Raw genomic sequence first — 27891 nt, forward strand, 5'->3', positions numbered from 1 at the left:
ATAATATCAGCTCTTGCTGAGTTCAGGAAATCTGAGAACAGACTTTGGTACACGGGTTTCTCATAACAAAAGAACTAAAAAATAAATATAATAAAGTTAATCATGCTGAACTTTAAAACAAAGAAGAGGGAAGGTTTCCTCACACAACACAGAATTAAACAGTGGAAATCATCATTGCTAGGGGCTCTGGTGTTTGAAAACCACAATTCCTGTTTACATAGTTGGAACTGTATTATCTGTAGCATAATTTCAATAAGTTATTTCTTTCTAGGACTCCAAAATTGCATAACTCCAAACAGGCTGGAAATTAGAAGTTGAGAGTCCTGACACCTCTGGAGACTGGTGTGTTTTGTTACCCAAGTGTTAAATTACACTTTCACTACTAGTTAAGTGCATATCAAAATCCTCTCAAAAGTTGGTTGTCCTTCCCCTGTATTGTCTTTGTGTAACGTGAACTAAGCGCTAAGCTGTCTTGTACTTTATCAAGGGTTTCAGCTTCTCTTCTACTCTTTGTAGTCTGGATGGATCAGGCATGGATGGGACACATCCAAAGTTGAAATGTTTCTTATTACAGTGTGAATGCTTTAACCAACACAGTTACTGGGGTATCTCAGCAAAGGTGTTGGATGAGTGTATATGCTTTAAATCCATTCTTGGGTCTGCCTCCCATGTTACAGAAACACAGAGCCAATCATAGTCAGACATATTCAGACTGGCAGATGATATTTCCTGAAATATAACAACACTGAGGTATTTGTGCTCTCTCTCCCTCCCTCCCTCTCTCTCCCTTCCTGTCTCTCCCTCCCTCTCTCTCTCTCTCTCTCTCTTTTTTTTTTCCTTGCTTTTTGAAAATTTGAAAACTGGGCCCATGTGAATCTAATGAAGTTCAACAAGTCTTAGTGCAAGGTGCTGCACCTGAGTCAAGGCAATCCCAGTCATGAGCACAGGCTGGGTGGAGAAGTTATTAGAACTCATTGAGAGCAGCCCTGCAGAGAACCTTGGGGGGTTCTGGTGGATGAAAAGCTTAACATGAGCCACCAGTGTGTGCTTGTGGCCCAGAAGGCCAACTCTGTCCTGGACTATATCAACAGAGGAGTGGCTGGCAGGTTGAGAGCGGGTCCAGAGGAGGCCTAAGAAGTTGATCAGAGGTCTGGAACACCTCTCCTACAAAGAAAGGCTGAGAGAGCTGGGGATGTTCTGCCTGAAGAAGAGTAGACTCTGAGGTAACCTTATTGCAGCTCTTCAATACTTAAAGGAGGCTTATAAAAAAGGCAGAGACTGACTTTTTGCTCAGGCATCCAATGATAGGACAAGGGAGAATGGTTTTAAAATGAAAGAAGGGAGATTATATTAGAGTTTAGGAGGAAACTTTTCACTCAGAGGGTGGTGAGGAACTGGAACAGGTTAGAGAAGCTGTGGATGCCCCATCCTGGGAAGTACTCAAGACCAGGCTGGATGAGGCCCTGGACAAGCAGGTCAAGTGGGTGACATCCCTGCCTATGGCAGGGCAGTTGGAACTGGATGATCTTTAAAGTCCCTTCCAATCCAAGCTGTTCTGTAATTCTATGCTTTTCAGCTTACCTGTACTGTCCTCTCTGGAGGAAACACTAAATTAAGAGTTCTTTCTTGTATAAATGCAAGGTCAAAAAGCTCTTGTTTCTCTTCCCTTCTGCCTCTGGTGAATTGACAGCTGAGAGTCTCTGTGCAGGATTACCAGCTAAATCTACTCAAAGGTACTTATCCTGCAAAATAATGCTGTCCTGCTAATTTTTATGAGTATACTTTATTTTAGTTGTGCTAGAGAGCCTGAGCCTCATCATATTGGTGTTGCAACAGTCTGACTTCAGTTTTGTTATCTGACTGCTTTCCATAGCCTTGGATTAATTATAAAAGCAGAGATACTTCAGCATAGAGTTTAGTGTTTCAACAGACTATCTGAGTACAAAGCTGGCATGTGATAAAGGCATAGTTACGCTGAATGAAACTACAGCCCAATGAGGACGTGTATGATGACCCTGAGACCCTGTAGCCTAGCATTGCTAGTGTCACTCCTTTAAAAATAACTCTACAAAACTCCTAGCCCAGGGAAGGCTTGAACTTCATTTTTCTCATGGCTTATGTGATTTTAATTGTTTTTAACTAAAAGCAATCTTAAACTTTTACATGCTTTTCTTTTATTCAGCAACTTGATAGAGCAATTATGAAGATGTTTGGTTTTACTGACTTAGTCAAGTTGCTTTCTTTAAGTGATTAAGTAAACAACTAGGAGATGTACTCAGCAATCCTAACTGAGTTAATTAGGATGGCACCAATAACTCAGCACTGCAGCAGGAAGAAAGGGTTTACAAAACAGCACAGATCTGGGTCCTCTCAGGCTTGCTTAGGCTGCGTTCTCTGCTGATCACCGGGTGCAGTGTTGGTGAATCCATCGGTTATCACAGACTATTCCCAAAGTGGCACTTGATTGCTGTATTCTGCAGGCAAGGCATCCCATAGGACCACAAATGTGAAGTTTGGGAGCTATCAGTTCACTTCTGTGGTGGTGTGGTTTTGTTTTTAATATTTTAATCTTACTCTGAACAATTTGTAAATCAATAGACATAAGGTTCTGGGAGCCCTGGTTAAAATCCTGGTGTAAACTTATTGCTAGAGTGTAGAAATACTTTTTCATCTGCTCACTGGTGTGCTCTAAGGAAAAAAATAGGGGTTTTAGCCCCTGCCATACAAACACACGTCTTACCAGGACAGTCATGTGACTGGATTTGCTAACATCCTGCAAACAGTTCATCCTACTGCTTTCAAATGACTATTTTCAAGATGCAAAATTAAATGGATGAGAGACTGTAAAAACAGAGCTCAAGAGAGACCTTTAATAGCCAAAACCAAACATTACCCATGTGATTCCCCACTTCCTGTTAGTGAGACACAACTGGGTGCCTTGTTTATTCTTTGCACTTTAAGAATGCTCCACAACCCCCTGCTCAATGTACAGTTTGTACTTCACTCGTAGTAAAATGTTCTTCTCCCTTGATTGTTGTTCCTGTGTCATCAGCAATACCTTTTTTTTTTTCCTACAAGACTTCCACAGTAGGAGTGGAAGAGAGAGAATTCCCTGAAGTACAGTAAATGCACTCGTTGTAACTATCTTTGAGGTCCACCCCCAGTGAATCCAGTTAAAATAGGATATGGCCTTAAAACCGTCTAATCTGTTGTTCCTGTTCTTTGTACTAAGTTTTTATATAAAAATGGGTATAACTGTCTGCTCTGACAGGAGTAAGAGTTTAGAGTGGTCTATTGAAATAAACTGCATGCAGATTTCTTTTTTAAACTGCAGTAAAGGCAGTTCAGCTGTATCTGATTGGCTCTACTTCAAGATTTTCAACATTCAGCAGGAGAAGAATATACAGCTGCAAAAATCAAAACAAAGCAAAAAACCTCCCAAACTGCACATGCTGGAATGGCAGCAAGCCCAGCTACAAGAGCTTACCAGATCCACTCGCAACAGGTCAGGCTCTGGGACATACAATGAATGCTTTTGCAGACTAAGTTATACAATGAGTGTTGGTTTGCTTTAGTGCAGAGTCAGAATGTTTCACTCTAGATAAAATGTCATAGGCTTTCTTGAAACTTATGTAAATGGCATATATGAATGCCTTTGAAAATTTTAGCCATTGTTGCTGCAGCATTCCCATAGATCAGCTTTTTATGGTTCCTGTTTGTCCTGGAGATGGAAAGCATTAAATAGCAAAGAAAAGGAGAGATGCTGAAAGAGAATATGTAGCTCCTTTCTTGTACTGAGCTGCAGCGAAGTCTATTTATATATATATATATATGCTTCATTGTGAAATCTGCAATGCTTTATTAAGAAATAGTTTTCTTCCTTATTAAATAAAAGAGCTGCCCAGGAAGTTACCAGTCAGAACAATAAACATAACTACAGGAAAAATATCAGAATAATCTAAACATATTTTCTTTAGTAGATAAATTAACACAAAATCTGGCTAAAAGGAGAGCTAGATATGTCAGGTAGAATTCAGGAATGGAATTGGTTTGGATAAGGAGTTTTGGGAAAGACTGTAGTTCAGAAATTTCTAGGATCAGTGGATCTCATGTTTTATTTTCTTTAACCCCAAACATTGAATGAGATCTGCAGAAATTCTGTGTAACACCAGGGGAGCTCAAACTCAGTGATTATGAAATCACTGAAAAATGTCCTTATGGCTACTTTGATTAAAGAAAACACAAAGCGCTTCTTAAATTTAAGCACATACTCAGGTCTTTTTCCAAGTTGAAAGCATGCCTAAAGACTTTGCTGATGATTGAAGACTGCCTATAAATATTCATATATGGACACTTCCTCTCCTAAATCAGCCAAATTAAATTTCCTAATTATACAGACTCTACAATGAGGCAGTCTATTGAAGAAGCTTTTTAAAGATAAGGGGTCAGCTTCATCTTATGTAACTTCAGTCACTGAAATATTGGTAACATGGTCTATTCCAATGCTCTGTATTCCATCTGGAGTCAAAGAGATGGAGGTTTCCTGAAGGTGACTCATTTAGTGGCTAAAATTAGGTGTGATGAACCACATCACGTCCAACAATTTTGTCTCCCTCCTAGGAAAAAAGAAAAAGCTCTTTGCTGAGACCCAAACATAAAGAATGTAGCATTTCTAGGAATATTTTAATTTGCTATTTGTTTTCTGATACTGTTTCATGCTCCTCACAGAGACTGCTCCTCTTGTACTTAGCAAATGCAGAGATTCCCTGCTTTTACTGTGTAATTCCTAGGACACTTTGGAATAGTAGATGGTCAAATACTTATTTAGTAAGCATAACTAATTATATGCACCATGTTGTGTGAATAAATAGCCTGAATAATTACGCTGATATACCAGGTATCTGTTCTCATTGAATAGAGTACCCCAGTATTGTCTATGCATAAGGTCATTGTGACTTGCACTGTTAATTGAGCTGGAATTTTGTCTCCCCAAGATTTTCAAAATGTTTAATTTGGGGGGAAAAAAAATCAGAAGCACTTTCAACAAATAACATTGTCCTTCTCCTTCTATGTTACGTATACTTCTTTTCATACTAGCCCAGGATCAGTATGAGCTGGCCTCTTAATCTGCCCATCCAACTTCTCCCAAATCACTGGTGGTGTGGCACAACTACTCTGCTGTTACTCCAGCCTAGACACCGAGTGTGTTAACAACTGCATCCAGTTAGCTGTATCTTGTAACAAGTTAGTTATGCATGCATATGAATAATCTAACCTTGTCATTACTATATCAGTTAAGGTTTTTATGTTGTCCATGAAAGTCATCGTTGATTTACTAGTGAATTTAGTAGCAACTGAATGGTCATAGATAATATCTACACATTGATAACACATGCACACATACACAACTGTTTAAGTTCATAGTCCCTTTTTAACAGTGTCAGGTCAGTGTCTTTCAAGTTTTGGAAGGTATACAGGGAAACTCAGTAATTATATTCATGGACTTCTTGTAATAGAGGAAGAAATACTGAATGTTCCTAGCAAGTCTCCATACTCCGTTAGTGAGCTGATATCAGAAAATTGTATAGTTTGCTGGCAGAGATCTTGAAATTATTTGGTTTCCTTAGAGAAGCAGAACTACAGTATACTGACAAAAAGAAGGCTGGAAACTTTGAGGTTTTAAATCACCGGGGAAAAAAATTAAAAGCAACCCACACTTCAGATATTATTTACAAAGAGAAACGTATCTATAATATTGAGATTTGAAGGGCTTTTCTCCATTTAGAAGCTGCATTAGGTTGATTTAAAAAATTTAAATCCTAACCTAAAAATCTCTTGTCATTTACAAAATGACAAGTAATTGTGGACAACTGTGTAAAAATTATATCATCATTGTCCCTCCTTGTAAAATGTACTCAAGCACAATTAGAAGTCACTGCATGTACACTTTAACCTTAACTGATGTCTTTTCCACCGATAAGCATTGATAACACTTGATTTTTATTTATTAACCCTTGGCTTTGCATAGTGCTTTTCCATTTGGACTATGGCATAGAGCCATGATTAGAGTTCTTTGCTAACAAGTGAAGTCACTGATTTCATACTCACAGGGTGAGAAGCACCTAGGACCACTCAATCTTTCTTCCCCTTTACTTGTATTGTCAGAATTTCCTGGGAAGGCCAGATGACTACTTGAAACTAAAGGTGTTTTCACTTCCAAAAAAGCCAAACCAAAACAAAAACATCAGCTGTAGATTTTTTTTTTCAAAGTCTGAGATGAGCCACCAATAGCTGACCTCACCTCTCCTAGGAATTGTGGTGACTTAAGCTAACCCCTAATGTCTTCCAAACATTTTGGAAAACAATCTACATTGACCTTCTCTATCTCCAGCTAGTTTTTTTTCCTTTTTTGTGTGTGTTTTCTGGTTGCCTCCTGAGCAGTATATACTCACTTTTCTTTACGTCACAGACAGTCTACTTTTTTTTTTCAGCGTTTTGCAGAGTTTTCCTTTCCATTTTGATAACAAGGGAGGTAGATATCTTTAAATATATGGGTTTATGGTTCAAACAAGGCCAAGGTCTTGCTGCAGAAATATATCTGTTTAGCGTACCAAAAATAAAATTGAGAGGTAATATGATTATTAATTGCAAGTATCTCCATGGGAGGGGGTGGGGTGGGGATGGAACCAACCAGGTACTCAAGAAGGTTTTGGAGTAAAATTTAATGAGTTGTTGATCTACTCCATAGCAATGCAGGTGGGGGGTGGGGAAAGGCAATTTTCAAATAAGTAAAAAGTATGTTTTTTTCCTATTTCTTGAAAGCTTCCAGACACTTTACTGGAAGATTTATGAGTCAAACACAAGTTATTAGTTGAATATCATTCTGTGGTCTGAGTGGTCTTGAAGATATTAATATCTGAATCAGTCGATGAAAATCTATGACCTGTAAAGTGCAGAGTATCTGACTACATGATCATGATGTCTTTTTTGTTCCTAGAGGCCGCAGGCTGATGAAACCACCTATATTAGCTCATTTCAGAGTTTGCTGTTGTAACAGTACCCAAGAAATAGCTGCTGGTCCAGTAGTCACTGTAAACCACCTCTTTGGTTCTGTCTTTATGTGTATATAAGTAGGCTTGAGACCTATAAATTTAGACCATGAGCACAGAGGGTGCAGATTGTCACCAGGCGAGCTATCAGTGTGACATTTTAAAGCTGCCGGCTGACTGCAGAGTGATATGCAAGCATATACATGAAGCATATGGGGAGGTAAGAGACATATATCAGAGACAGCAGCTGGTATATCAGGTCCAGGACAGCTTCTACCAGGAGAAGAAAATAGATTACAATCCCAGGCAGTGTGTCTTAACTCTTTTCTCCTTGCCTATGGAGATTTTTATTTCCTGTGTTTGTACAATCCCCACAATTTGTTTGGAAATGTAGTTCTTTTACCATATGTTACTTTTGGGCCTCAAGTACTGAAGCGCGTCCTGTTTTCTGTTATCCCACTGTAAAAGTAGGATAAATCTATCACATTTGCACTTGGTACTGTGATCTTGAAAGAATAGTGTAACTTCACATTTATCTTTATGGAACTGAGTGTGCATTAAGTGTAAAATTTAATACATGTCCCCCTCCCTTAAGGAGAGGGCCAGGTTCTCTGCTGATGTGAAATGATAGATCTCTGTTGGTAATAAGAGATCCTGACCCAGGATTCTCTACCTGGAGAGAACAATTGAGTAGGAGGGTATATTGTTTTCTACTTTATTTCATGACTTCAGCACAACTATTTTTCTCAGCATGAGCCCAAGTCATCAAAGTTTCTTGCTGTGGAGTCATTCACTACAGGCTTCCTCTGATATCCTGCTGTGGACATTAGTGTGATGCCATGAGCTCTCTCACACCTGCAGTTACAGCTACTAAACAGATTGGAGTCCCCTGGAAATCATGACGTGCTTATCCTAGTCATGTAACCTCTTCTTCCTTGATGTGACAAAAATGTGCTCTCCCCAAAATAACCTCCTTGTTACTTTCCCAAAATGCTGTCAAAAGGACTCATTGTTAGCACGGAAAGTTATACTGACAAAACATATGGCAGACATAGAGGTCAAGGATGGTTTGGTGTGTAAAATTGAGAAGTAGGAGTTAATCATATGATTTAGTAAAAGATAAGATTAAAGGCAACAGTAAAGGTATTCTAGAAACAATAAGAAATTAGGTAATATTGCAGAACTATGATGAAACAAGGAAGAATAAAGTGGGAGAGAGATTCTCCGTGGTTTTAGGAGGAAAAAAAAAGGCAAAAGAAGAGTAGAGATGATGACTGTTTTGTCCAGAATGGGATGCAATAAAGTAAACCAAGCTACCTCTGAAGGTAGTCTGTCAGTCTCTGTTCAGGGTGTCAGGAAGCAGGGCAACTGTGCCAATACTATGTGGAGCTCTGCTACAACGGAAAGCAGCCCTGGCAAAGCTCTTTACTTCCACAGCTGTATTGCTTCTGGGCATAGTGCTATTAAATAAACTAGCTTTTCATGACAGCCTTGCACAATGTAGGCATTTTCTAAAGTACCTGTGAAAGGTCACTGAAGAGGTTCAAACTGGTGATTCCTCCTGAGCAAGGTTCAAGTACCTGCAACACAAAAGCAATTTTAAAAGTAATCAGAAAGCCGGTTTTGTTGGCTTCCCAGAATGGGATGTTCATGAGCTAAGCCAACTACATGCTATCTCAAATACCTCTTAGCAGTGAGAACTGCAATCCCTCATCTCTGTGCTGATTACAAACAGTGCAAAATATACATTTCTTTTTCCTTCTTCCTTTTGTTTATAACCTGTGCAACTGATACTGTCTGGTCTGTTTTACAAATTGCTGTCACCTCAACTTTCAGCATTATCAGAAGCGTTTATCTCATTAGAATCGCTGGACAAGCAGTGTAATAAAGTAAAATTAAATTACAACAGTAGCTTGGGTATTAGTGGGGATGTAGGAAGATGACAGTGAGGAGAATGGGTGAGGAAGTTTTATAGTCACCCATGCCTGACACAACTATTATATGTAGCAACTATTCAAAACAGCTGTTATTTCTTTTTGAAGTTTGCTTTTAGTATCTGCTCTTATGGCTTTTAGTATCTGCTCTTATTTTTGGCACTGGACTCCACAAAACCATGTACTAATGTTACTTCCTTTTACGTTTTGTGAAGTCCTCAGCAGTCTTTGAGTTTGATGTCTGGATGCTACTTATGAGGCATCTGTCTTGAAAGCTGTGGGTGTCTGTTACTAAATTCACTCAGTCTGGATTATACAATGTGCAATTCTAGTGAAGTTTCTGGAATGAGCTTGTATCAAAGCAATGCCATGTGCCCCAGAATGGGGTTGCAGGCTCTGGAACCAAATGCAACCTTCTTGGAAAACTTTTTCCGGTAGTGCAGGTTCAAATCTACCATTAGGCTTCAAAAGTCTGAGTTGTATGTATGTTATTCACCAGAAGGGGAATATATTCTTGGAAAGCGATGGATAAGATAGAAACCAATACAGATGAATTATCATTGAGAGTATTTTGTCAGAAAGGAGTCTTCCAAAACAACAATAACAAGGATGAATCTTGGAATTACCTCTCCAGACAGTTGCTGGTGGATGCCATCACAAGAGATGTCATTTTGTCAAGGTTAGGACAGATATTTTATTCTTCCTTAATGTAGAAGATTCTTTTATAGTTCTTCATATATAGTTAAAACATCACTTATTTACTTAAATAACACCAATAGTACCAATAAAAACTGTATTAGAAAATTCTTGCATCATAATTTGCTTTTTGAAATGTCATCATTTCCTTTTTCTCCTGTGATAAATATTTTTCATGGTTTTAAAAATATTGGTATTGATAATTCTATATCAAGCAATTATATATTCATATAATTCCTGTCTGTGCAGAAATATCTGAAGTCAAAAATGAGTAAAAGCACCCCAAATCACTGAAAATTTTCAGGTTAAGACTATATCTGTAGATATGGCAAAAAATCATCATTTTGTCTGGGAAGTTCGCTGATACAATAGTGATAGGGGACGTAACTCTTGCATAAACAGAGTAACACAGGTCATGCAAGCAGAAGATTAATTGCATATGCAGATCTGTCACCTGCCTAGTTTTCTTATTTTTCAGGAAATGTAGCTCCAACATAAATAACATTCATGGTGGGACCAGGTTCCAGTTCTTGGAGATCTGTTCTTTCTTGTGTTGTCATAGTCTAGAGAGTAGAAGAGCAGACAGCATCTCTTAGCATGCAGTATAGAGTTCAGCCTCCCTAATTACTGAATACTGACATGGATTCTGCCTGCTCATATCTCACCTAGTTGACTGTAAATCAGTTATATTTTTGACTGTATTAGCTTAGCTACTGTGTTAATAGGAAGTCATATAAAACTTACAAAAGCCGAAGTCTCTGCCCAGTGCCCTTTAATATAGTAGAGTCTGTGGCCACTTGATATGGAACAATGTTAAATATCCAGTCAGAAAGATACACAAAGGAAATGTCTCAAAACAAATGGAGTGCTGAAGCTTATTTTGTATTTATCTCTAATGTGTTATCCATTTGTTGAAGCATACAGAGTGCTTGCTGCCTGCTTTCAGGATGTCCTCGGAAATCAGAGACTATTTCATTGTTTTTTTCTGTTGAAGTAGACAAACTTCAAAAAAAAAAAATCTTTGCTTCCAGTGCTTTTTTTGGAGGTGATCCGTGAAAGGAAGGAGCAATATTCAAGTGGATTCACAGAGGGAAACCAGCTGGGTCACTCTAAAGAGTTGCACTTTCCCTTAAGGTGTCTGAAACGGTAGTGAAATCACCTAGCTGTTTCCTTCCTGAGTTCAACATGTTTATTCTCCTGAGCTTTTTGGAACATTTCTCCATTTCAGACCATAAGCCCGTTCTTCCTCTGTCCATTCATCTATCACTGTCTGGTAGTTATTGAGTCCTGGCTTTGTGTTGGGTGGTGTTGATGGTTCTCTCTCTATATAAATAACACAAAAATATTGAGTAGGATGTACGTATGGTATTGCTTGCTCAGACTCTCACCACTTCCTTTGCTTCCTCCACCATTGTAAAACTTATTTATTTTAAAAGAAAGTGAAGGGTTTTGCTTAATTGAGGGTTTGTTTGTCTGCTTTACTACCTTTCCTCTGATGTATTGCTCTATGCTTTCTGAAACCTTGGAAGTCTGTCTCTTCATCAACTTTTTGTTACCCAAATATAAAGTACCATTTGTAAGTATCTGATATTTTAACTGTTTCAACTAATATGCTTAAACTTAGCTCCTCCAAACTGAGGGTCTGGTCCTGTATATCCTGACCAAATCATGTCTTTTCCAAACAGCTGCCTTTAATTGGAATACTTCAGAATCAAACCTGAAAAAAGCATGGATAAAAAATGCTAGATCCTCATGTTGTGTTTACCAGCAATGGTTTCTGGGTACCTGCTATGTTTAAATGCTGTATCTTTGGATTTCTACAAACTAAATCCCTGGTCCTTTCCCCTGCCTTCACTGGTGTTTTTCTTCACTTGCCTATGCATGGTGATGTATCAAAGATCCCACTGAAATCTGTGTAAGTCACATCCATTGCTCTGCATTTCAAAAGGTTCTGTGTAACACCTTCAAAGCCACGAGTCAGACTTCTTTTAAGTGTTGCATTCTTAAAGATGCCTGCCTAATAAATGTGTTCACTTTCCTGTTAACGTATCACTTCAATTTAAGTTAGCAAATCAAAGGGTTGCTTCTTAGAGAAGAGCTAGGCGTATGAACTTATAATTAATGTTTTGGCTTCTATGACCCAGTTTTGAAAATGGGAACAGTCCCATTATTTGTCAGGGTCTCACCTCTCTGCTATTTAGCACAAGGGGAAGAAGCTTGAGCTCCTAACGTAGCCCTCCGTTCCTGGGGAATGGTAGCATCTCCAGGGCCTGTGTCTTTTCACAGCTGTCCCATATTGATTCCCATCAGGTCACCAAAGAAAGGTAGGACAGGTCAAATAACTTGGACAAAACTTTTGCTTCTGTCTGTGGGTTGTGTGGGATGTCAGCTCCAAGCTGAGATTCCGCTTTTCCAGAGTTAAATATGTGTAACATGTATGAGTATTCAGATCATATTGATCCCTTTTACGACTAAGGGAAAGAAATAGGTGTTTCCAGGCCATGATTTGTCTAATCCTTTTTAAACATTTAATTTAGACAGTGAGAAATTGCAAATAAGAAATTCCTATTTTTGTCCACTTTCCATAAAGGGAGTCTAGACTACCTACTTTAGATGTGGATAGAAACCCTGAAGACTTTACAAGTTAGGGGATGTGAATTTCACCATCTGTGGCATGAATTTCACCATCTGTGTCTATACTGCTTATTGGTTCTTGGCAATAGATATAACAATATAGACTAATTCTACATTAGATGCTGTAGTAGGCGGTCTGAACATAGTCTTGAAATGTTGGATATGATTCTCAAGTATATATTTAAAAATATATTAAGCACAATAAAGCCACAGTGATTGATACATTACAATAAAAAAGGGATTTTACTAGATTAGCTGTCTACGAATAGACAATAGACCTTAGTTCTTTATTCTGCTCAGTTTTATTAATTTATGATTTAGGTTTGTGTTTTGATTTGTTTTATCCCAAGTAGCATGTCCCTATAATATGTGAGTAACAAGATGGGCAATCTGGCATGGCTGGAGAAACGTTTTTGTACATCCAGGAAGAAGGAAACGAGTGGTTTCATCACTGGTGGGACAATACTAGGAAGTTATTTACGGTCTTTAATAGGAAGGTGTGTTTTCCCAGGCCCCAGGAAAAAAAAAAGTGATACTTTGTGCACTTTTTATCAGTTTAGCAGCAAAGTAAAGAACCAGGAGAAACTTGGTCTGGCAGACTTATGGGCAGGAATTGAGGAATACTGAACAGTCAAACCTCAGTGTTTTTCCTGATTCTGTTGTCTTGTCCTCAGTTGTGAAGGGATGATGCTAGTGGGGAAAGGATACACAGTGACTATCTGAAACAGCAAAAGAAAACTGAGGGAGGGAGACTGATGTGATGAAATTGATATCCAGTGGGTACCAACTCATTTAAAAAATAGTTATTGGTGATTCAGACTTCAAACTGAATAATATTTTGTATGTAACTCTGCAGAGCTGTAGCCTGAATCTCTTAACTTTTTCATTAACAACTTTCCAGGTGCAATAGAAATTGGGTATGAAAACTGTAAAAGATAACCAGAGAGGGACTTGCAAGGACACTGGAGAAGAAGGTAAGAATTCAAACTAACTGTGGTATGTTGGAAACATGGTTGGTAATAATCTGGTATGACATAATATGAAGTAGGAAGAATGAGACAGAGTGAGAAAGTAAAAATGAAGTACACATACAGAGGGTGGGGAATAGGTAGCAGTATAAAGTGATTTGTTCAACCAGTTGGAGAGTTATAATAGACAAACAAACCGTGTTATGTTCATGATGTCATGAGAAAATAAAGATATAAATGGTAATGTCACTGATTAAAATATAGAAAGTTGTCTGAGCTTTAGATAAACAAGACTTTAAATAAACCACTGTGTATATCTTCCTATAGTCCTCTGCAGAAAACTTGTGAAGTATTAGAGGAGAGTTCAGGGGAGATCAAGTGAGTGATCACTGCTTTAGTAAACATGACCTGTGATAAAACAGTGAGAGAAAGAAACAGTGGCTTAGGCCCTTTCCATCTGTTCTAAATATCTTACTGCCTTGCCTTAATTTGGGCCTGAAATAAAGCTTATATTCTACCTCAATATCTGGAATGGTAGACAGACAAAAAGATAATAGGAAAAATGGCAGTATGAAATGGCATTATGAGGAGGAAGCCTAAATAATCTTAGTTCAAGATAGAAAATACATTATTTTCAGCATGATCAATTTTTCATTTACATATTTAAAAGGAATCATTTCTCCCAGATGCCATTTTGAAGGTTAAAAACAACAACAACAAAACACTGTTCTCAACTGGGTAGTCTCAAAGGAATTAATTCCACTTGGTTAATTAATTTAGTTTAGTGGACTTCAACACTGCAAGGCAGGGTGGCATATTAGATTAGATTCCCTGGATATCTACTAAGTAATAATAACAATTAAAAAATTTTTTTAACTACTTGTAGGAAGAATTTTAAAGCTTTAATTTAGAAATGGCTGTTTCTCGTTCCAGACTGTAGCTTGTGTTAGCTTGTGCTGGGATTTGGAGGATGAAACTGGGAACTAATGAAAACTGCCAAACTGTTCAAAATGAAAGCATGTCTCTGGGGTGTGAAATAAATTATTTTAGCATTTATTTTGAAGGATTTCTCCATGCCAGTAGGAGCTCTGGCTTCTGGATTTGTGAGAAGTTTGTAAGGAAAACACAATGCAACCAATACTGAAGGATAGAAAAAATTCCTGGGAAAAGGCTTGACTGTCTTAGGCCTTGGAACCTCAGAATACTTTCCTACTCTTTCCTTCTCTCCTGTTCTCTTCTGACTCATTCTGTAACATATAACATCTTTCATATTATTACTGTTATTATTAATATTGCCCCTTTTTTCTGTACTTGAACTGTCAGCCCTAACTTCTATCACAGTGATGCCTACATACATGGAGCCCAAAAGAAACACGGTAACTACAGCAGCTGAAATCGTCTTCATGGGAAAGGAAAGGAGGGCACCACAAAGGTCAAAGTGGTATCCTGGCAGCCCGAACACTTGCACTGGCTTCTTCCTCTTGAACTCTATCCAGAGGAGCTTTGCAATGCCCGAGGCAGGAAGGAGATCACTTGCTCCTGATTTCCAGGAAGAGCACGAGGAAGGAGACAGCAGTGCCTGGATAACCAGATAGAGAGCCAAAAATGCCCCAATTTCTTCCCTGTGCATCTGTCAGACCCCAACCAATAACAGGGCCAGGATGAGAAGATGTGCAGTCTTCATACGTGTTTACCCCTTTCCTTTTCATCCAGTCCTGTTTCTTTCTATTTGTTTTCTTACCCTCATCTCTGTGAGAACTCTTTGCACCCCCCTCAGGACTCCTTATTTCTCATTTCAAGTCTCTCAGCAGCTCCCAGAGCATGGATTTTTTTCTTCACAGGAGAAAACAAAAGGTCTAGCATCCTTTCCCCTATCTCTAAGCTAGGGCATTCTGAAAGTGGCTGGCTCAGATAAACATGCATTCATCTCCAGTGCTCCCAGATGCATCTCATACAGTGTTCTGTCTTATCTTGCTCCCGTGAAGTTTTGTGCAGGAGAAGAATATCTGTAAAAGCAGCATTAAGGACAAGAGGTCTGGTCACCAGCGGGGAAAGAGGTGGCTTAAGTTCTCAGCTTCTCTCATAAAGGCTGTCCTCTCATGAATCAAAAGTGTGCTGGGAGAAGTACATCCCTCTGACACAGCACTGCAGCACAAGATACCTCTCAGGACCTGAAAGACCAGAACTGAAAGATAACCTGGCCTCTCTCTTACCTGAGAGAGTTTTGGATAGCCCATGCTACACATCTAAGCACTATGTAGGGGTGGGGGGATGTTGTGAGAGGAGATTCTATTTTAAATGTCCATGTGGCTCAGTGAGCCCTGCATAAACACAGTGCAGGAAGAGGATGCCATATGTCGCACACCCACGAGCCCTGATCTCAAGGGATTGCCTTACAGGAAGGAAAACACATTCCAGCAAAAGCCTGATCCTGGATCCCTCTCTTTTACTGTTTCCTTTGCTTGGGGGTGTTTTCTGTCACAAGTAATCAAGGCCACAGCACCCCTGCCAGTCAGGAGGGGTGTCCCGAGTCCCAGCAGCTGATACTAATGCTGCTTCAGCAAAAGGGCTGAAGATCTTCACTTTGAGGCAGAAGGTGGTGGCTGTGGCTACAGAAGCCTGCAGAGGTGGAGGAAAAGGAAGCTCTGGGAGGAATGTGAGCATAAATGTCCCAGTGGGGGACTAAGGGAGAGGTCCTGGAGTCTGAATGATATTCCTCTGCTTTTTCTTTTCTTTTCCCCACCAAAAAATAATAAATATGGCTATTGTGGAGGAATCCCCACAAAATCCCCAGGGCATCTGGGAAGGGTGAGGAGAATATTTACCTTTCTCTGCTCACAGAAAAACCAAGTGGGTTTTGTGGTTTGATTTTTAACGGTGAAATTTCAAGCAGTGAATTCCTATTTCAGAGGGTGCAGGCTGTTTACTTTCATGTAATGTTTCTCCTCTCATGTTATCACTGTCAGAGGTCAATTCCTGAGCAGTCAGGAAAAAAAGTTTTTCTTTAAAGCAATTTATATTTCTAGGTGGGATTGCAAGGCAGGTTTGGCTAGCTTGCAGAAGAGTCAGTGAAGTTCAAACCCTTTCATATCTAGGAAATGAGACAGGTCAGGTAGAAATTAAACATGGTTAGTATCTGGCAGCTAATGGCTGGTCTATGGGCTATGACTTCCTTGCTCTGGCTGCTCTCTTGTGTGAATTAATGTTGACAGTCTCAGCCAGCAGAGGGAATGTGTAGGTCAAGTTGGTTGAGTCATGTTGCCCATGACTCTACATCCCCAACACTTATGTTAGTGACTGGCTCCTGGTCCCAGGGTGTTTGTGCTGCTGTTCCCCTGGTTCAAAAAAGGTGGCTGTCATAGTAAGAGCAGACAGTAGCCACCACCAGCAAACCTCTTAATGTCCTTATTGCTAGTCTAAATAAGTACAGATCCTTCAGTCTCACTTTGTATGTTGTGTGCTGATAGTTTTGGTAGCCACAAGTGGCTTAGCTTCAGCTACTATTTCATTATGCACAAGAAATCAATTTTGAAAGTTGATTGATGGTAAAATTCTTAGATTTTGAAAGCAAACTTCAGATTTACCTGGAAGGTACTGCAGAAAGTTACCACATAACTTCACTACCTGGACTCTTTGGAGTATCAGTTGAGGATGGATTGACTTTTTACGGAGTCAATGATCTGCAGCTTCTCTAAGCAAATAAATATGCTGTAGCTTTTATGTTATATGTTGTTCTACAACATATTCAGGTCTTTCAGATACAAGAAGGAAAAAAACTGAACATAACATTTCTCTTCTAAACTGTGAAGATCCTGTTATTTACAACTTATTCATAATGTAATTTAAAGGCAATTTACTTCAACTGCTCACTTATGAAACCATTTATTCAGGACAAAACCATAACACAACACCAAGGACAAGGCACCTGAAAGGAACCTCCCACTCTCTCCCTATTAACAAGGATATTGGTTTCTGATACGTGTTATAGGCTTGTATTCCTTACAGTGTTAGTATTCTGGCTTTTGCAGAGCAGAATTGATTTTTTTAAAAGACTTATTAAATTTCTTTTTTTTCTGTTTTGAAAGTATGATGAATCAGACCACTTCACGATGTTGTTTTGCATGTTATTTTAAATCAGAGTTGAATCTTAGAGTCATGTTTTTTTGACTTTTTTTAAAAAAAACATATTACTTTCTTCACTATTCCCCTCTTTTCCAAAATAACTGTCAAGTCATCTTATGAACTCATTACTTGAGCATGTGTTTGTTCATTGAGAGATGAGGGAGGTGGGAGAAGGGAAAATAGTCTTCTGTGCACATCCAACCTCAAATATTTATTTTTCTATAAAATAAATTAAACATGAAAAGGCTGAGTTGTTAAAAAATAATACCCCAAAAAGGCTTTTTTTAAAGTATTCTTAAATCTGATACTTTCCATTGGAAACTCTGCAAAACAGTAAGCATCCAGCAGTGTGTCACAGTCTATAGCAGGGAGTGCATCATGAAACTTAAACAAAGCAAACTCTTCATCAACGGAAAACCACATTGCAGAAAATTCCCTACCCACAGAGTTATGCTATTCTTTCTACTGGCACTGTGGATACCCTGAGAGAAATTATTCAATGAATTAATATTTGAGGAAGGGAGAAAAAGCCAAGTGAGAATAAAACAAGCAAATAAGCCGCGTGAGCAAACAAAGTAGTATCCTAACGGGAAAAAAAATTTTATTCAACTGACCAAATTTGGCTTCTTTGTGAGTTAGCAGCTCCAGACTCCTGCTGACTTCACAATTCAAATGTAACCTTTTGTCATGGGAAACAGCAGCTCTGCCTCCAGTGAGGCCTTGAAAGGGCCCAAGAGTTTGTGGGTCTTCCAGCCATCCTGCGGTACAGAAACCCTTTGTAGAATTATTGCCATTGGGCAAACTCATAATGAAAATAATAAATCTACAATATTGATAAATATATCATTCATGTTGTTATCCCACCTTCCAGCACCTCATTTTGAGCCCTCTTTCCATGAAGATGTGCTTTATATTCATGTTAATGCTGCTTCTGTCCAGAGCCCTCCCATAACATATGGGACTGCTGACATCAGGAAAATACTTAACAGGTAAGAGGGTTCATGAAATAAGAGAAGGGCTTTGAATCCTGCTTTATTTCCAGGTGAGGTAAATATGCCTGTTTCTGATGATAACGTTTTCCTGACCATCCATTCCTTGGTGCTTGTATAATAGGAGAAAAACAAACATAGGGCATCACTATCTCTTGAAAAAAGAATCCATTCAAGGATACCAAAGTTCTCAAATCAAGGAGGGGTGTTCATATGGAAGCATGTTTAGAGAGAGTATGCTCCAGTGCTTGAAAAGGTCCAGGGAAGAACAGGATTGCTGTTGAAGAAGGCATAAAAAATAATAATCACCAACCAACAACAAAAAACAAGACCCATTTTCAAGGACTCCCAGTGGAAATATTCTGACAGATTTTGATGGAACTGGATTGTTAATATTTATGAAGTCAGGCAAGACCTCCAGATGGAAGCTGCTCTATAAGTGCAAAGCTTTGCTATTAATATTTATTAATGTGAAAGTGCTTATTTAGTTTTTAGGCAATTTTTTTCTCCATCCTTTTCCCAAGCAAACTAACATTAAATCTGTGGGATCTGTGAATTCTCAGCTTCCCACTGCTGCCTGTGATGTAAATTTTGTTTCAAAGAAAAATGAAGAGAAACAGAAGTTCAGAAAGTCGCAATGTGAAAGCTTGAGAGCTGTTTGCAAAGAGCATTCCTGGCAAGAGCTGAACATTTGGACTCTGTATTAAGTGACATAAAGTTTACAGAACCAATCATGTATCCTTTATGAAGTATAAAGTCATGGCATGTTTATATTCATGCATGTTACTAGACTGTTTCACAATGGTGAGGATGGACACTGCCTTCTCACCTGGAGCCATGTGGCAATGTTTCAGTGGTGCTGGGACTCACATAATGTAATCTAAAGGGCAGTTATGCAGTTACCATGGCTAAGTTTACACTGCAGCGCAGGTAGTCTGGGTCCCCTGATCATTTAGACTTGCACTGCCAGGTTTCCTCTCTGCCTATGCTGGGATGTATTCCCAGAGGAATCCAGGGGATGAAACACATCATCCCACATAGGCAGGAGGATACGAAGCCATGCATCAAGCATCCAGCTCAGTTGCCCTTATTCAGGGACCTAAATTGTGATATTGAGTTTAAAAAAAATAAAAAAATCATGAAAGCCTTGCGTTCAGGAAAAGGAAAAACAGAACAAAAAAATCGTGCAAAGTCTAACCAGGCAACTAAAAGTTTCCTCTGCACTCATAAGACCTGTAAGCAATGAATGAATTCACTACCTGTAGTCTCTCTAATTTGAAGGAAATCACCCTTAAGGGTGATTTACAAAAGGCTCATTTTAAAATCAGGCTTAATGAAAGGAAGCAGAAACTCTACTTTCATCAAAAATTGTTCTATAAATGGGCAACCACATTTAAACCAATGGGTCCACATTTTTTTTTTTTCTTTTGTAGAAAAAGAAACAAAATATTGTCAGTTCTTTTTCATCTGTCAGTCATGTATATTATTGTGAAATATTAGCTCTAGAAAAAAATCACATGACTATAGTAAATGTACACTGATAGCTTTTTCCCCCTTGTCATGAATATGCTTCCTATTACAGTTTTATATGCAAATATTTAGAATAATTGTCCTTTCTTATTCAAGAACCAAGATTCTGGCTTTCTGCAAATACAATTAAATTCTTACTCTCCCATAAAACAGGCAAATCTTTTTTTCTCCTTTAGTGAAACAGAAAAATTCAAATAAATAATTTTCAGAGCAAGCAAAACCCTCATCCTCAGCCATGCATTCTCCATGTTAGCATAGTATTATTGGAAAGATAAAAAAAAATAGCAGTTTACATCTCCTAATGTACTTTGCCTTTTGTCTATGTGAACTAATATGGGGTCAACTCACATTTCTCAGGCTGCTGGTGGCATGTGACCTAGCTCAAATCCCCTATCGCATTTTGGCAGCATTAGACTGAAGTTAGTACATCAAACCACACAGCAAAGAGAGTTCTTTGGCCTTGTCAGTGCAATAGTATAGCTAGAGGCTGTTGTTTGACTCAAATGGCGTGAAATTTCTAGTCTAGTCAGATCAGAGCTCAAGTCTATGCTTCAACCCTCTATTCTTTCTAAGTCTTTCTACAATTTGGGTAAAGGTGATACAAGAAAAGCCAAGGGTCTTTCCCCATGGGTATGCGATCTCTTAGGGAAAAAAAATATATATATATAGTTGTGATTTCTTAAACTGACTTCTCTGTCAAGTCCAGATAATTTCTAGTTTTAAGCTGAAAAGGCACCTCCTCTCCTTTACACCAGAATAGTTTATATCCCCCTTGGCAAAGACATATTCTTTAGCCTCTACCTCTTTAAACTCTAATTCTGTCTTCCCCAGGCATGTTTCTTCTAGACACTGTTTTTTCCTGGGCATGTTGCATGCTTCGTGCTTCAGTTTTTTATGAGGCATCTCCCCCCGCACAAAGTGCTCTTCTAGAGCCTCTGGATCTGAGGCTTCTCTGTCCCCCCTTGGTCCTTGTCATTTGAGATTTTCAAGGTGGTAACCGATCATTCTGATTACCTGGAAATACACCTGATTGTCCTGATAATAGTGTTTGGGGAAGAATATTGAATTAATTTAGTGATGATGACATAGTTATTCCATCGTTCTCTCTAGATTTTGGGAATGGAGACCCTGTGACCACCAAAAGCAGATCTTCCAGCTGTAGTCTTATTGTAGATAAGTTCTTGTTCTGAAATAGTGTTGTGGTTTAACCTGGCTGGCAGCTAAACACCACACAGCCATTCGCTCACCCTCCCCCCTCCCTCTCTGGAATGGGGGAGAGAAACGGGAAAGTGAAGCCTGTGAGTTGAGATAAAGACAGTTTATTAAGACAGGAAAATAATAATAACAATAATAATAATAGTGATAATGGTAATAGTATTAACAATAATAATGTGTAAGAAACAAGTGATGCACAATGCAATTGCTCACCACCCGCTGACCGATGCCCAGCCTATCCCTGAGCAGCCGGCCCCCCCACCCCGGCCAGCCACCCCTATATATTGTTTAGCATGACGTCAGATGGTATGGAATACCCCTTTGGCCACTTTGGGTCAGCTGTCCTGGGTCTGTCCTCTCCCAGCTCCTGCTGCACACCTAGCCTGCTCGCTGGCAGGACAGAGCGAGAAGTTGAAAAGTCCTTGGCCTGGTGTAAACACTGCTCTGCAACAATTAAAACATCAGCATGTTATCAGCGCTCTTCTCATCCTAATCCAAAACATAGCACCCTACCAGCTACTAGGAGGAAAATTAACTCTGTCCTAACTGGAACCAGGACAAATAGTTTGATTTTCTACTTATTTACTGAAATTCAACAGTAAAGGCACACAGGGAGACAAAGGTAACCCCCAACCACTTTTAGCTTGCAGTCAACCTGTGGGCTCCACCAGTTAGCATTAAATATTTCTATTTAGGTAGCAAATTAATGCTGAATATTCACTCAGTATACTTCATGTATACAAACGCATATCCACTTACTGCAAAAAGCCTTTGCAACAGGACAGAATGTTTGCTTTACCACGCATGTAGGCAGGAAGCAAACTTCAGTTCATTCTGTTTCTGTAGAGAATGACGTTCCTTAGGGTAGTCTTGTTTTATAATAATGGGAAAACTGCTTGTTACTGGAGCTAAGGCACTGGGAGAGGTGGGCAAATTAGGCAAACAGGTCATATAGGTTGTTACATTTTTAAATCTTTGCATTTTCTATAACATGAGTCTTCTGTTCTCCCCTACATACACACACAGACACGCATTCCATCCTTCTGAACTTGATTTCAGGATTCCACAGCTTAGATGTGGTTCTTCTTGTGCTGCTCCAATGATTTTGGAAGATACTGTCTCAATTAAAAAAAGCTAGAAGACAGCAGAGGGATGAAAGGAGCTGTGCAGTTACTGGTGTGGAACGCTGCGTGTTTCTGCAGATCAGTTCACATGGATAAAGAAGTGGCAGCTGTGTGAGATTCAGGAATGGGACATCTGTGTCTCACAGAGAAAGTGATTCAGACCCTGACTGTAAGGACATTTAATTTAATTAATTTAATTTATTTTTTTTTTAGTTTTATTAATAGAGTAAAGGGGAGTTTCCAAAGTTTTTGTCTGATGTGTGCAAGAATTGGTCTTTCACAGAACATATGGCTTTGCTTCTGAATCCTTAGTTACATTTTCCTTAGTTACATGTTCAGATACAGGCTCGATTATTGTCTTGGGGCAAATGAACACAGACCTAAGAACAGTTCTACCTGCAATGTGAACACAAAAGTATAAATTCTGTTTTCTTCCGCCATATGTCTACCATCACGTATCCCACCTGCTTTTGCAATGTGAGAATTTCACCAATGCCAAGCAGTTCAGTCAGCTCTGGGGTGCTTTCCAGACAGAACTTCATAAAACATGCTATAAGAGCAAATGAAGTGTAAGACACCTGGATCTTAAATTGCTTTGTGTACCAATAAGATGCACTGCCTCATATCTCTTAGGCAGAACTGGATCAAGGATTACATCAGGCTGGTTTTTTGATCTGTCAAGCAAGGCATGATGTGCGTCCGGGCACTGAATTTGCTGGACAACTGTGATAAATCCATTTGCAAAATTTGAATACCCTTTCCAGTTTAGGAGAAGAAGAGCACACCTCTTCTGTGTACTCAGGGTGTTCAGCTCAGTAGTTATGTATGGTTCAGCGCTCTCTTACACTTAACTGAAGTATACTGAAAGCTCTTTCTGCCTCTGAAGGGAAATGAGGATTGTTGTTGCCTTTACCCGAACACCCAGTCCTGCAGTTAACATGATCATTTGGTTTGCCTTGGTGAAGGCATGTGCTACACAATATCACAGCCCAGTTTGTTGCTAGCTTTTACTGAGTTTGTAAAAGTAAATACAAATCTACCCATTCCAGTAGACAAAAGCTAGTATCTTTACTGTTCTGAAAGGAAACCCTTTCACAGCCTAGACCTACACACAGAGGGACACAGATACTCTTTCCTCTTCCCTTACACCCATATATTTTATTCAGAAGCAGAGAAATATTTGGCTGAAAAGAAACTGTTTTCAATTATTTCTTCTTTTATAACAAGGGGTCTTTAACATCCACTAAGCCAGGTCAGTCCCACTGAACAACACCCTGTTCTGTTTAAAAAGAAGAGCTCCTGTGTTCTCAGTAAATACAAGAAGGGTTGCATCTGAAAAAGTTACATGCCTGTAGAAGGACCCGTTGTGTAGTATGACCTTCGCTATAACACAGACCTTTGAAATGCCTGGAATTAAGTCCTTTTAAGATACTGAGAACAACAACATCCCTTGAATTTAGAAAGCCTAGTTACTAGAAATCTTCAGTCATTAGTAGAGCATTGCAAGGGTCAGTTACTCTCAAGAGGACCTCCACTTTACCAAATAAAGCACATTATATTTCTCAGATTCTATTCTCTTTACTGTTACTGAAATACATATCACAGTATCCTGAACTCATACCAGTGTCTACAGAACGGTATTTTTTTTTTTTTTTAAATTTGATATTTAGACTTTATTTCACTGGGTTGGAGAATTAGCGTCATATGAAAGATGTCTCTGATGGAACAATACTGGAAATTGTCATATTTTGGGATAGTTCTTGAAAGTCTTGAACAGAAGTTATAATTGATGCCATTTTCTTTTTGACTCTTGTTCTTTCTAAACTTATACTTAACAACTATTCTCCTTCAACACTATTACCAAGGAATGCTGCACATGCAAAAAATTTATGAGTCCAAAACTGAAGAAGAGCTGGGAAGTGATAATCTTTGGGGAAGTAGGCATTCCAGAATAGGCTTAGAAAATCCCCTAAAATATCTGCAGGTTGGGTGGGAAGAAAGTATCATGTATCCTTGCATTGTTTTTATTCTTTCTGAGGTGTTCACTTGAGTTCACTAATGGATTCTAGCTAGGGCCACATAGGGGTGAATCAATATGACTGTTCTTATGTCCTTTCTACAGTGAGTGCTCATTCTAGTGATGAAGAATTTCTCCTAAGATGTTTTTTTTCTTTTCTTCTGGAGGATGTTCTACTGTAGTGATTCACTAGGGTCCCTATTTTCTTCTGATCTCCATTGCTGTATCTAATACCAGAAGAGTGCAGGGATCTTCACATCAGCACATCTTGTTATTAGGTTAGATTTGTACTCCTATTCACTACTCAGAATTTAGGGTAGATGTTTTTTGCTGTGGTGCTCCTAGTAAAGAGACTGATGGCTCCATCTTTACCTCTATACACCTTGTATTAACAGTGAATAAATGTTGGTAATGTGTGTTAGTCTAGTCTGTTGGATCTAATGTGTTAGACCTTCTGCATTCATATGTGGTTTTAGCAACTGCCAAACCTCACATTATAGTAAACTTGTATGAAAATGGGACTGGGGAGGCAGTGATATAATACATTTGCTGAATTACCTAGGCTGAAAACACTTGCCAAAAGCCATGCCATAATCAGAATAAAATTCCAAATTTTCATCTGATTCCAATGGGTATTTCCCAAGACAGTTCTTGCTCCTTATATGGTTACTTCAATAAAAGTCGCTTGACAGTTGAATGTTTTTACTTCAACAGAATCATGTTGGACCCTTAAAAGACTAAATACCTCTGATAGAAGTTTCACTGAGTGTGATTATTGTACTGAACAGCTACTAAAACATCACCCGTGGAGATAATTTCATTTTCATTTCCAACAGGACTGTAGCACAGGCAATCCATTCAGCTTGCTTTCTTGTATAATTTGTTACCATTACCTTCAGTGCTGTCTTGGCACACAAAGTTATTAGAAAGACAGTGAAAGGACAGATGGGTAGTTAAAACATGCATAGATGCAAGAGCTGGTAGAAGAAGGTTGCCTGGCTATTTGGGTAGCTGGTGCTCAAATAAAAGTGCATATGATTATGTGCAGAGTATAGGTAGGCTATGTATCTTTATCAGTATTAAAACATTGATATTTTCTTAGATCAGTTATTGAGAAACTCTTCTTTCTTATACCAAGTGAGTGACTGACAAAACTGACTATCACAAAGAAAACGTACATTAGGCTGGGAGGAGTTTAATTTGTTTTTATTTTTGTTTGATTGTTTAGCTTGTTTTTGTTTTTAAGAAATTCCTTTCAGCATGTAAGTCAGTTATACAATTGATCTTACAATGCAAATTATATCAGTAATTCTACCCTCTAGAAAACAGTCTACTTATAGCCAGTACAAAAATAAGTAATATGTTAAGCATTATATTATCAAAGAGGGACATTCTATTTTCAACAGATGTTTGCCAAATTCCTGCATTAAATTACTCATTAGTTCTTTACAGTGTTAAGAACCAGGCAGTGGTTGGTATAGTTGTGCCATAGTGATTCTGTAGTAATGCAGTTCCAATCATTATTGCTTTCACAGGAACACAGACATACAACTGGAAAATACGTTGTCTGAACTCAGTCTATGCTGCTATAGGGAGCAATATCATGTGATTACTTCAATAAGTTTATTAGAATCTGTCTTAGAACTTTACTCACTGATACTCTTGGAAGCCAAATCTACAATGTTACTAACCAAGTGGGTAGGAAATGTCTACTAATTTACAAGTTTAATTTATTCAAAGCAAGCTTATGTCAATTTATTAATGGTCCCAAATTGTCATTTAATTTCTAGTAGCTCCTTTAGCTCTTCTTTCTCCTTGGAGGTTTATTTTCTTCCTGTGATGTACTACTTATAGGGATCAGTTCTATAATCTCCCAGATTGTCTTAGAACAAAAAGGACAAACTCTTTTGTATACATGTGATAAGATAAGCTCTCCAGGCAGCCTATCAGTGTTTTCCATAACCGCTCAGTTTTATTTTATCTTACTTGAATACGTGTGGCCAGAACAGCAGACTGTTTTCCAGACAAACTCCCTATACCACACTGCTAATATTTCCACAACAGAAATAGTTTATGTCTGAGGTTTTGGTGTAGTTCAAAGTCTTGTCCACCACACATAAGTCTGCCTTATTTTCTGTCATTTCTAGTTTCTGAGCTCAGGCCCTATAGATTGCTAGTAGCCTTTAGGAATGTGAATTTCCATTTTTTCTGCATAAGGAAATTTTCCTGACAGAACATTTTAGCTGATGACAATAGATTAGGGGGCAAGTATTAGAGGAATTCTCTCTTTCAACATTTAATATTAAGCTTGAAAGGCATGACCCACTGTCAAAGTACAATACAGAGGAATCTTACAGTGTTAGTAGGCTGGACTTGATGGCCTAGCAAATCAAAATTTCTACATTTTGTGGCTGTCTAGCCTAAGGGAAGGAAAAAAAAAAAAAAAGAGAATTTGTGATTGCAACCAAAATAAATGTCCGCAGCCTCTGCAATGCTAACCATCAATCGATATCAATATAACTATCAGACAAAATAATGTTCCACTGTCTTGTTATCCTGTCAGGATAATCCATGCAAATAGTCTTTATGCATAACTGTCTTATTCAGATACTTGGATGTAATCCATCAAACACTTCTCATCCATTAAATATAATTATATGCTTTGTTGGAATAACCAGATGTTTAGTGCTGAGCTGAGCAGATGTCTGTGCTTCATACCGGAAGGTTATAAACCTATTTACACCAGCAATAAACTACAAGTATTAAAATGATGGAAGAAGTGAGTATTTCTCACTTCATTTTGGGAAATTGCCAGTAATTCATTCTCTTTGTATCAGCTTAAAAAAGATTTGAAGTTTGCTACAGGGTAAATTTGACATAGGAGGTTGTAAAACTTGGTTGACCTTTTGTAATAAGTGTAATGATGACCACTTTGGATCCCTTTAATAGACTTAGTTTATCTTGAAGTGAGTTTGTTTTCAAAGAATTCTGGCCAGATTTTGGACAGGCATAAAGAAAAAGAACATTGTTAGAATGGTTTGTTCTTATTCCATGAAGGTCTTTGGGGTGGGGAATGCAATCCATGTTCTCCAAATGGTCTTCTGAAGTGTCAGTCTATGTTTATTCAAACCTTTTCCCTTTGTTCAGTGCACCTCCTGCTTCTCTTGCCTCAGATCTGAGTTCCAGATTCAAAACTTTCAAAGAATAATCAACAGAAAGTTCCAACTTATTTATTTTGAGAAAAAAAAAAAGTTGATAGCCTAGAATTTTTTGTTTTTCACCCAAATAATATATCTTTCCCCATTCAGCTGAACCTTTCACTGGTTTATCTGTAAGGAGAACTCTGCTGAAAACATGGATGTTTGTATTTTTCTAAGATCGTAATTGGCTCTTCAGGACTAATTTGCCACAGGAATGCATCTGCTATGTTATGCCTGCAGTCCAGTAAAGCATTTAAACATTTATGCACATAAATACATTTACAGAACCCACTTTATAGAAATTTCACAGACATGCAATAAATGACTTTTTAAGCAATTTTAATGATCTAGAGAATTATCTTCATTTTCTTTTTACGGAATACTTGTAATTTCTAAGCATCTCAAAAGTATGA

General features: G+C 38.5%; 1 long non-coding RNA gene across 3 annotated transcripts; it reads left to right on the forward strand.

Moving 5' to 3' along the window:
- Positions 1-339: 339 nt before the first annotated feature.
- Positions 340-27891, forward strand: LOC310901739. 3 transcript variants are annotated; one of them, XR_014586106.1, is made up of 4 exons: positions 340-1223; positions 13215-13287; positions 18956-19127; positions 22601-27891. It is a non-coding gene; the product is annotated as an uncharacterized lncRNA (long non-coding RNA). The 3 variants fall into 3 exon arrangements; XR_014586107.1 differs by lacking the exons at positions 18956-19127; positions 22601-27891 and adding an exon at positions 14605-15197 and having other exon boundaries at positions 372-1223; XR_014586108.1 differs by lacking the exon at positions 22601-27891 and having other exon boundaries at positions 374-1223; positions 18956-19656.

This window comes from Anser anser (genome assembly GCF_964211835.1).
Source record: "Anser anser genome assembly, chromosome: 6".
NCBI lineage: Eukaryota > Metazoa > Chordata > Aves > Anseriformes > Anatidae > Anser > Anser anser.